This window comes from Mustela erminea, chromosome 1 (genome assembly GCF_009829155.1).
Source record: "Mustela erminea isolate mMusErm1 chromosome 1, mMusErm1.Pri, whole genome shotgun sequence".
In the NCBI taxonomy this organism is placed as follows: domain Eukaryota; kingdom Metazoa; phylum Chordata; class Mammalia; order Carnivora; family Mustelidae; genus Mustela; species Mustela erminea.
Window position 1 is genome coordinate 83,603,261 of NC_045614.1, and position 10,484 is coordinate 83,613,744.

The 10,484-nt window shown below is 41.0% G+C and overlaps 1 pseudogene; it reads left to right on the forward strand.

Annotated features, from left to right (window-relative positions):
• Positions 1–5,533: 5,533 nt before the first annotated feature.
• LOC116600792 lies at positions 5,534–6,330 on the forward strand (annotated as a pseudogene).
• The last annotated feature ends 4,154 nt before the right edge of the window (positions 6,331–10,484 follow it).

A 10,484-nucleotide genomic window follows, 5' to 3' on the forward strand; every position in this document is an offset into this window, starting at 1 on the left:
ACTAATCTAATTAGCATCTAAAAATCCACTCTGAATTTTCAGAAGATGAGCCCATGTTTGCTTTTTTGTTTGTTTGTTTAAAGGATGATGTTAGGGGTTCCTGGGTGGCTCAATTGGTTAAATGTCTGCCTTTGGCACAGGTCATGATCTCAGGGTTCTGGGATTGAGCCCCTCGACAGGCTCCCTGCTCCTCAGGGAGTCTGCTTCTCCCTCTACCTCTGCCCCCCCCCCTCAAATAAATAAATAAATAAAATATTTTCAAAAAAATAATTCTATAGAATGGAATTCTTAGGACCTAAAAATCAGAAAACCTGAATTCAACACAATTTCATCCATTAATTGGCTGTTGTCCCTCTAAAGTCACTCTTTCCATCTGGTCCTCCATTTTTCTTTTGTAAAATGGGACAGGTACATTAGTTGATCTCTAAAGTGTCTATCCAAAAATAAAAGTATGTTTCTCTGCTAAGAATACAGTATTCAGAATTTTCATGTAAAGCTTAGGCTTATGGAATTATTGCACACCCTGTTTTGTGTTTTCATTTTGATGTTGACTAAAGGAGTGTATTTTTAAGATCATCCATGCCATTTTAACAATTGAGTTTATCACTCAGAAGCAGCCAAGCAAAAGAAAAAGAATAGTGGAATGATCTGTTAAAAGCTTGGCTAAAGTACCAGCTCAGGAAACCATACACTGAAGATTTGGGGGGGCAGGCAGCAAAGCAAGATCATTGAGCAATAGTAAAGTGACAGTACTACGCTCCTGAAGAGGGAGGGGACCCAAGAGGATTGCCCTACACTGAAGATTGGACACTGTGACTTCCAAGATGCAGTGTAGTTGCTACTTGACATGTGGTACTATGTCTCCAATAACTCAAATACAAAAGTCCAATTTCAAAGAGAAATGCAGTGTCCCCTCTTACCAACACACTCAAGAGCCTACTTGTAGCATTTGTGCTTTCAGTCCTGCAACCTGAAGCTCTGTTGGGTTACAGGTTCCAATCCCTGGAAGAGGAACACTTGCATGGGATACCACAGTGGTTCCACTGAACTAGAAGCTATATCTACCACTAGTAGAATTTGAACTCTTCATGACATGGCAGTCACAGAAAAAAGTTACTTTACTTACTGAGGCAATGAGCCTTGATTACTATAAGAATTTAGGGTTGGTGAATGTTTATAGCAGCAATGTCCACAATAGCCAAACTATAGAAAGAGGCTAGATGTCCATCAACAAATGAATAGATAAAGAAAAGGGGGTATATATATATATGTGTGTGTGTGTGTGTGTGTGTGTGTAATGGAATACTATGCAGCCATCAAAAAGTGAAATCTTGCCATTAGCAATGACGTGGATGTAACTAGAGGATTATTATGCTAAGCGAAAGAAGTCAATCAGAGAAAGACAATTACCACATGATCTCTCTGATATGAGGAATTTGAGAGGCAGGGCAGGGGTTTGTAGGGGAAAGGGAGGGAAAATGAAACAAGATGGGACAGGGAATGAAAACAAACCATAAGACACTCTTAATTTCAGGAAACAAACTGAAGGCTGCTGGGTGGGTGGGGAGGTAGGGATAGAGTATCTGGGTAATGGGCAGTGGGGAGGGTATGTGCTAATGTGAGTGCTGTGAATTATTTAAGACTGATGATTCACAGACCTGTCCTAAAACAAATAGTACATTATATGTTAAACCACCACCAACAACTACTCAGGGTTGCTTCTACATGATGTCTAAGACCACAGATATTCACTAAAACATCTCAGTATTTCCACACCCAGTATTAACCATCACTGGCCAGTTGTAACAACCATTATCCAGTAACAAAGGGCTTAAAATCTTCAGAATGAAGGTCTGGGACACCCCACTAAGCAAGCATACCAGTGGAAGTACTTGCAGAAGGTGACGAAATCTTCAATGGATGGTGGAGGAGAAAATGACAGATCTAGATTACAGTCTCAGGACCAATTACAGAAGCAGGGATTGGAGTGGCTTTTTCACTGACCATCCCACCTTATCTCTTCCCGGAAAATGCACCTTGAAAGTGACTCCGACTGGTTGAACTTGTAACTTTACTCTCCAGGAAGATGCCCTCTTGTTCTACAACAATAACAAAACAACAACAACAACAACAAAATTGGGTTCCTATATTTTAGTTCGTGGACCAGATATAATTGGAGGACATAAATGGATCACAGTGGTGCAAGGGGCAGACTGTAAGACATCTTTTTGCAATTTACAGATTGTATTAGCCTCACTTATCCTCCAGACAGCTGCCACCACCACCAACATACTCGGAATTTTTGCTACTTGAGGCCAACCAGCCACCCTCATGTCCCTGTCTTCTCCTGCCTCTTTCTAACTCAGATTCAGATTCAGATGAAATGCCACACCAAAGAGCATTTGTTTTGGCTTTTGAGAAGTTGGATGGTGCAAACCCAGTAGTGCTGAGGAGCATACTGTGGGGCAAATTTTGACCAGTAAGAGGTAAGAAATGGAAAAGAATCAGACAGATAAACCCTTTCCTTTTCTCCCTCCAATGGAATGTTTTGAAGCATGATTTCACCATGCAGCCTGGCCAAGCCAGTTAACTTGCTAATTGACCTGCTATTTCTTCAGCTTCATATATAGCAATAGTCTACATGTTACCTTGCAGGTTTACCCTCCTTCTCTGCCTTACTTCCTTTTTCTCCCACTCTTCCTGCCCTGAACTTGTCTCTCTCTCTCAAACATCAGAGCTTAGTCCTTGCCTCAGATTCTATTTTCTTGAGAACCTAGGTTAAACAACTAACTACTTTATTTAGACTCCTTTGAAGTTAGATGTGATCATGTAACTGAATTCCAAACAATGGACTACAAGGAGAAATTATGTATCCAACTTCTAAGCTTGATACATACAAATCTGCTCTGTTTCTATACAAACTAACTAAAAAGGAAAAAGAAAAAAGAAAAACTGGGGGTATTTGGATATTTGGAAGCCTTTACATCACAGAGCCTCTGTTAGCCTGAGTCCCTGAGTGATAGGGACTTGTACACATCCCCACTATTATCACATAAACAAAAAAATAAATTTCTGTTATGTTTGAACCACTATTGGTTCATTGCAATCAGAATACCCCCTAGTTAACAGACTTAAACTGGTAACTGTTAAAGTTAGTAAACCAGTAACTACAATCAGTAAAGGTCAAGATTCCAAAAAAGGTGTGATGCAAAGGCTGGGAATCACATGTTCCTCTTTTTTCTTTTCTTTCTTTCCTTCTTTCTTTCTTTCTTTTTTTTTTTTTTTTTTTTGCCTGCTTGCCTGAAACTGTAATTTATTTGTAAATTTGTGTAAATGAAGTAAAACAACAGAGTCAAGATTCACTTCTCCAAAATTTACAGTTAATAAGTCTACTTTAAAAGCCATTCCTACCCAGTCACCCCTCAACCCCTCTTCTCACACCTCCAGAAAAAAAGCCAAATGATCTGAACTGGCAGGCACTCATCAGGGTAAACATCTTCCTGCAGGTTTTACTAACAAAGGCTACAGTCCTAGGAATGCAAGAGAAAGTAAGCTAGATGCAATCACTGAAACGAACAGACTTCTTCATTTCTGCCCTACAAGTTACCCACAAATGAGAGCAATTTTTCTCTAAAAAAGAGAAAAGTCCCCATGTGAGGAACACTTCATTTTTGATATTATAGTAAATGGTACCCTCTAATTTTAAAACTCAGGAGGACACTGTGGCACATAACCATTACTCCCACTTGTGATCACTGCTTAATCTCAATCTTAATCTTAATACAACAACTCAAAAATCTCCACCCACTTCATTCTCTTTCTCCCTCTTGATACCCATGTTATGGCTCCCTAGAGGTAAGCCTGTGGTGTGGCAGAAGTAGTAAAGTCCCTGCCTTTCTCTCCCAGCTCTGTATGCAGTAAGAAAGAACTGATGCTGGGGCAGTCATGTGCTAATAACCAATGGCAGCAGCATCCCCAAGAAGCTGTGAAAGAGAGATGCAATCCAAACCAAAGACCAGGGAGATGAGTCAGGAGCACAGGAAAGAGTCAACATCTGTGGCTTCTGCTGGAGGGAAAGGAATAATTCATAGATCTTGCTAGACCTCAGCCTCACCAACAGAACAGCTTAAAAGGAGGAAAAACTGCACATTATCTCTATTTGTCCATTCAGCATATAATCACTGACAACTTACTATGCTTGTCTCACTATATACCAGGTGCAATCAACATTGCAGTGTAAAAGGTAATTAGATATCCACTCTGATGGAGCTTGCGGACTAGTCTAGAAATTCCATACTACATTTTCAGTAAGTTTCAAGTACCAAGGGATTCCTTCCCACTGGCTTTCCTATGAAAAAATAAATTGCAAAAATGATTATTATTATTACCCTAAACATCACTTATAAAACTTCTGAAAGCATCCTGGCATGGCTTAAGATATAAATCTTAAGACCCTGGCAAAACAGAATTTCTGATCAATTAAAATTCTCTACCATCTATCCAAGTTCTTTCCTCTCGTAAGATCTTTAAATGGACTATATGATTTTTGTAAATAACCCTTTGACATATCAGGAAGAGGTGAGACTTGAAATAGTGCTAGATTAGTCTACAGATTAAATACATCTTTTGGCTAAAGTATCTGGTGTGAGCTGGACAAAGGCAAAGGCCAGGAAACTTCATTCTTCACAGACGATATTTTGCAAATGGGAGACTCGGCTGGAACAAGCTGATGGCTACAATGGCTGGTTCTTCTCTCAAAAAGACAACGGCTCAGGCATAAGGGGGAACTATACGCACAGCTGACAGAGTGGGATAGTGGAATCAGCTGAAAGAAGGGAGCCAGTCCCTTGCATATATTAAAAACAGCTCTGGATGTGATAATGGCATGGGGGCTGTATTATTTTTAATATCATTATCAGTTAAAGATGTATAATGATATACTGATGTCTGAAGCAATAGGAATCTAGAATTTTGGGTTTTTTTAATATATTTTTAAAAGATTTTATTTATTTATTTGACAGAGAAAAAGATTACAAATAGGCAGAGAGGCAGGCAGAGAGGGAGAAGCAGGCTTCCCGCCAAGCAGAGAGCCTGAGGCTTGATCCCAGGACCCTGAGATCATGACCAGAGCCGAAGGCAGAGGCTTAACCCACGGAGCCATCCAGGAGATTTTTGTTTCAAAATATATCATTAAAGGACCACAAAATGCTGATATTTGTTAAAACTAGGTCATGTACATGGGTACATGGGTAAAATCTCTCTATTTTGTGTGTTTGAAAATTTTCATTATAAAATATTTTTTAGAAGAGCTACACACTGGGTCAGAAAGTTGTATACAGCGAGGTACCAAGCTGTGAGCTTCTAACTGTAGCAGCTGCTACAGCACCAATAAATAGAAAATTCATGAACCTTTATTGCTCATCATCACTGAGGCATTGCTGCACAGAGTGGGAAGGTTCCTCATATTTGGGGGAGGAGAGTCCTGATGCAGTAAAACACAGGATCACATTCGTTCTTTTTTGTGGCTCCTGGGAGGCGGTAGGCTGCTTCAGGATGGAGCTGAATATCTCTTTCCCAGCTACTGGCTGCCAGAAACTCACTGAAGTAGATGATGAATGCAAACTTCGTACCTTTTATGAGACATGTAAGACCCCAGAAGCTGCTGCCACTGCTGTGGTGAAGAAAGGAAGGGTTACGTGGTCTGAATCCGTGGTGGCGATGACAAACAAGGCTTCCCCATGAAGCAGGCTGGCCTGACCCATGGCCGTGTCCCCCTACTGCTGAGTGAGGGGCATTTGTGCTACAGACCAAGGAGGACTGGAGATAGAAAGTGCAAACCTGCTCGGGGTCGCACTGTGGATGCAATCTCAGTGTTCCCAGCTTGGTCATTGTAAAATAAAAGGGGGAGAAGGACCTCCCTGGGCTTACTGCTGTGTCTGGTCACTTGGCATGCAAAAGAGCTAGCAGAATCCACAAGCGTTTCAGTCTCTTTAAAGAAGATGATGTCCACTGCATATTGTGAGAAAGTAACTAAATAAAGAAGCTAAGAAACCTAGAACTAAAGTGCCCAAGACTCAGCACCTTGTTACTCCATGGGCCCTCCAACAGAAACGTCAGTGTATTGCTCTGAAGAAAGAGCACAAGAAGTAAGACAAGGAAGAGGCTGCAGGATGGGCTAAACTTCTGGCCAAGAGAAGGAAGGAGACCAAAGGAAAACGCCAGCAAAAGATTGTCAAGGGACAGAGGCTGTCTTCCCTGAGAGCTTCTACCTCTAAGTCTGAGGCCAGTCAAAAATGAGATTCTCTAGAGTTACAAATAAGATCAGACATTTAAAAAAGAAAAATAGGATTGCAGTTTTGCTCTCCGCACAAACATATTCCAGATGTCACCCATCTCCCTCTCGATACAGCCGAGAGAATTATCAGAACCATAGGACCCCTTGCTCTTCACCACATCTGCAGTTTCAAATACCTTACTGGCCACATCAGGCACTTTCTTGTGGACAGTTCATATTTATCTAGTTCTATTTCCATGTTTTTCATCCCCATCCAAACACTTGTCCATGGCCACCTCTACTATGGTATATTTCACTCATATTACCTAACCGAACAATAATTACTTTTCCATAATATCATGAATATCTCCCTACTCAGCAACAATAACCCACCAGCTATTACTTTTTCCTCCTAAAAAATGAACCCACATCTGCTTGGGCCCAAACCCTTCTCTCCAACCAGTTTTCCCTCACTTCCCATCCCCCAAAGGGGACCCCCCCACCCCCCCACCCCCCCACCCCCCGGCTGGGCTGACTCTGGGCAAACAGCCTTTGGTTTCACTTATTGAGCTACTAACTAAATACCGGGATTTAAGCATGAACACATCATTCATTGATCCAACATCAATTGTGAAGCACCTATTTTGTGCCATGTGTTACATGTACAAAAATAAATAAATTAGATAGCAAACTTGAAAATAGTCAGAGTCTAGCATGGGAGTTAAGTGCAAAAACAATTGTAATAGGTTGGAGGGAAAAGATGCAGTTAGATATGTATTCGAGGTAGAGGGACAACATTGATGAATATACTTACTTCAACTTCTTGGAGTTAGGAGGTAGGACTATGAGGAGGGTGCTTCCGAAGATGAAAAAAATTCCTGATTCTGCCTCTGAAAGGTAGAGTAGCAGTTTCTCAGGCACGTATAAGAAAGCTCAGATATAAATTATAAAAACTCTGTGAAGCTAGAATTAATAAAGGGAAGTCATAAGAGATAAGGTTGGAGAAATAGAATGTGAAGTTTCTTAACGCTGTAAATCTGGAGGTATATTCCTCAGAAAATATAAAGTCGCCAAAAGCTTTTAAGCAGGGCTGTCAAACAATAATGCTTGCATTTTAGAAAAATTCCCCTGTAGTAGAGTACAGGAGGACTCCGAAGGCTTGGGGCGAGGCAACAGGAGCAGCTCCAGGCTGATCACCGTTGTCCAGAAGACAACGTGCCTCCGAATAAAGGTGACAGCACTGGTGATTGGATTGGCCCATAAATGTACTTACTAGCCTTATTTAAATCTTTATTTCTCCCCCCAAAAGACTATATATCCTCTAACAAGTTATCCTGGGAGACTATCAGGGAAAATCTGCGAGCAGATGACAAATAACTAGGAAATTTGTAAGAGTATATAACCTGCTCTGTGCCCTCTTATTCATTCCCAACTGATTTTCTCCCTTTCTCTTCCTCCCCACAAATCCTTCAGCAAGTTCAAGTTCCTCCCAGCCATTTCTTGGCTTCTTTCTTCCTAATTTGCTTTTTTTTTTTTTTTTTTTTTTAAATTTTTGAGTCATCTCTACACCCAGGGTGGGATTCAAACTCACAACCCTGAGATCAAGTGTCACATGTTCTAACGACTAAACCAACAAGATACCCCTCTTCCTAATTTTGAGCTCTGACCTTTTTTACTCTTCAGCTGTTGATTTTATATGATAAAGGCTCCTAGTTTGAGAACAATGACTAAGTGGACCGAGGGCATCTGCCTGAGTGGACAAGGATGTGACAATGACACACAGTCACTGTGCTACACTGAAGTCAAGACTGATTTTGACAAGAATGAAAGCTTTCTACCTTCTGCCCCTATCTTATGGGATTTTTAGGGCTTACAGAAATAGCCACTGTCTTTCTTAGAAATCCTGAATGCCCATGTGAGATTGAATACCATTCAGATAAATGAGCCATTTATAGTTATGGCTCATATAACAGAATTATTCAGTTGGTTGCTCTGGAATTTGTTCATTTTTTTGGAATTTGTTCATTTTATTTTTAAAGTTCAGTAGAAGTTTGTCCAAGTACTCTGCAAACTTTGTTGAAATTAAGTTCCAGGTGGTAAGATCCCAGATAAGTTTCAATAGGCATGGAAAAGCACTAGGAACACTGTACGTTTAATTAAGCGTTCATTGGTCAGTAGCATGGGTATACTTCATCCTAGGACAAACACTGATGTACATGGCAGTTCATTCTTCAAGAGAAAGGAGCCAGGTAATTCTTCAAAGCAGACAATTACAGAACCATGACTTACATGTTATTTGGTAACATGCTAAGCAGGATTCCTGCCACCACCCCTTCATGGTCAATGTCTGTGTTGGCTACTTCATCCTCCTCTTTCAGGAGCCTTGACCACGTCTCTTCATGCCTCTGTTCCCCAAACTCCGAGAGCTAAGATAGTGTTTGCAGCTCTCCTAAGCCACCTACTTCAGCACTTTCCTCTGGTCAGCACCTTTTCCAAAATATCTCCTTCTCTAGAGTTGCTCTTTCCTCTTTCTCCAGTTCTCTCCAACGGAGACCATTAACCATTCCATCTTCTCAGCTAGGTGTTAGAGGAAAGGCAATCATAATGCCTGATTAAACCAATTCACACTAAAGTATAGGTGGTAGGTGCCTTAACTTGCATCAGAGTTTTTAGACGAACCTATTATCAATCAATCTCCGATTGGTGGGATGCAGAAGGGATTTTTGCAGTGTGCGGAGTTAGAGTTTTTCCTCATTGATTCATACTGGCCAGAGCCCCTATATCTAATTTTTCTTCCTCATAGAGATTTCTAAAGATGATGCATGCTATAGCCTCAGCTCACCAGGTAATAAATAAAGTACCTCAGCATGAAATCTGGCTTGACTTTACATTTCTTACTCTCTGGCTGAGTTTCTTTTCTAGAATCATGTGCAGGCTTTCAGACTTATTCTAGATAGGCTTCTACGGCTTCTAGTGTAGATAAAAATGCTGATTATCTATTGCACTGTTACCTTTGTTGAATAGCAAAATACCTAGCTTGAGAGTTAATATTAGATAAGAATAGTGCTGAAACAGTGACCACAATGATACTCTTAAGAGAGTAAACTAATATGGAAATCAAATAAAGGAGTGAGGTGCACCTTATGACATTATATTTTAACATCAGCTCATTATATATAGACAAACCCACCCTTTAAAAACCGCAAACATTACCCACAAAATGGGAACAAGTAGGAAACACACACGTGCAGGCACATGCACACACACACACACACACATTCACTTCTCACTAACGCTCTTACGGTCACTTCTACATGCAGCTGAGATTCTGTTTCCTTATTGCACACCACATGAAATTGTGGTTTGCATTTAGGGGTTACATTTTAAGAGAAAAATGTGTTTTTTAATACTAAACACACTTACGGGCGCCTGGGTGGCTTTGATGGTTAAGCCTCTGCCTTCGGTTCAGGTCAAGATCTCAGGGTCCTGGGATTGAGTCCCACATTGGGCTCCCTGCTCAGCAGGGAGCCTGCTTCTCCCTCTGCCTGCTGCTCCCCCTACTTGCTCTCTCTTTCTCTCTCTGTCAAATAGATAAACAGAATCTTTTTTAAAAAATACTAAACACACTTGGCTTTGACCATATACAGTGGTATTCCCTCAAATTAAATGCCTAGACAAAGACAGTCCACTGATTATTTGTCTTTCTTTCAAAGAGTTCCAATTCTATCTTCGCCGTATCTCCAAGCTAGGGAATCACAGCTAAGGTATAAATAAACTGAAGAGACTCTCCCTCATGCACACTGCGACAGAACTCAGCTTCCTGACTAGACTTGCCAAGTCCCAAACCAGTGCTACATCCCTACTACAAAACCTCAAAAGCAAGCCTAAAATTCACAACAAGCCCCCAGAAAATCAAACCCTGGATATAAGGCTAAGTTATACCACCTTATTACTCAGCAAGTCCATAATGAGTTTCCTCTCTCTGTGGGGTATTAGCGAGGCTCAGGTGATAAAAAGGTGAATGATAAAACCAGGTCCTTGCCTTCCTGGATGGGGCTCCCAGTTGAGTGTTATAAACAGGCAGTTAACAGTGTAATGGCTGTTGTGACACAGAGAGATGCCACAGGTCGGGGCACACAGGGCAAGAGAATCTACCTCCACTAAGCATGTCAAGGCAGGGGAACATCAGAAAAGTCTCTTCGGGAAGTAA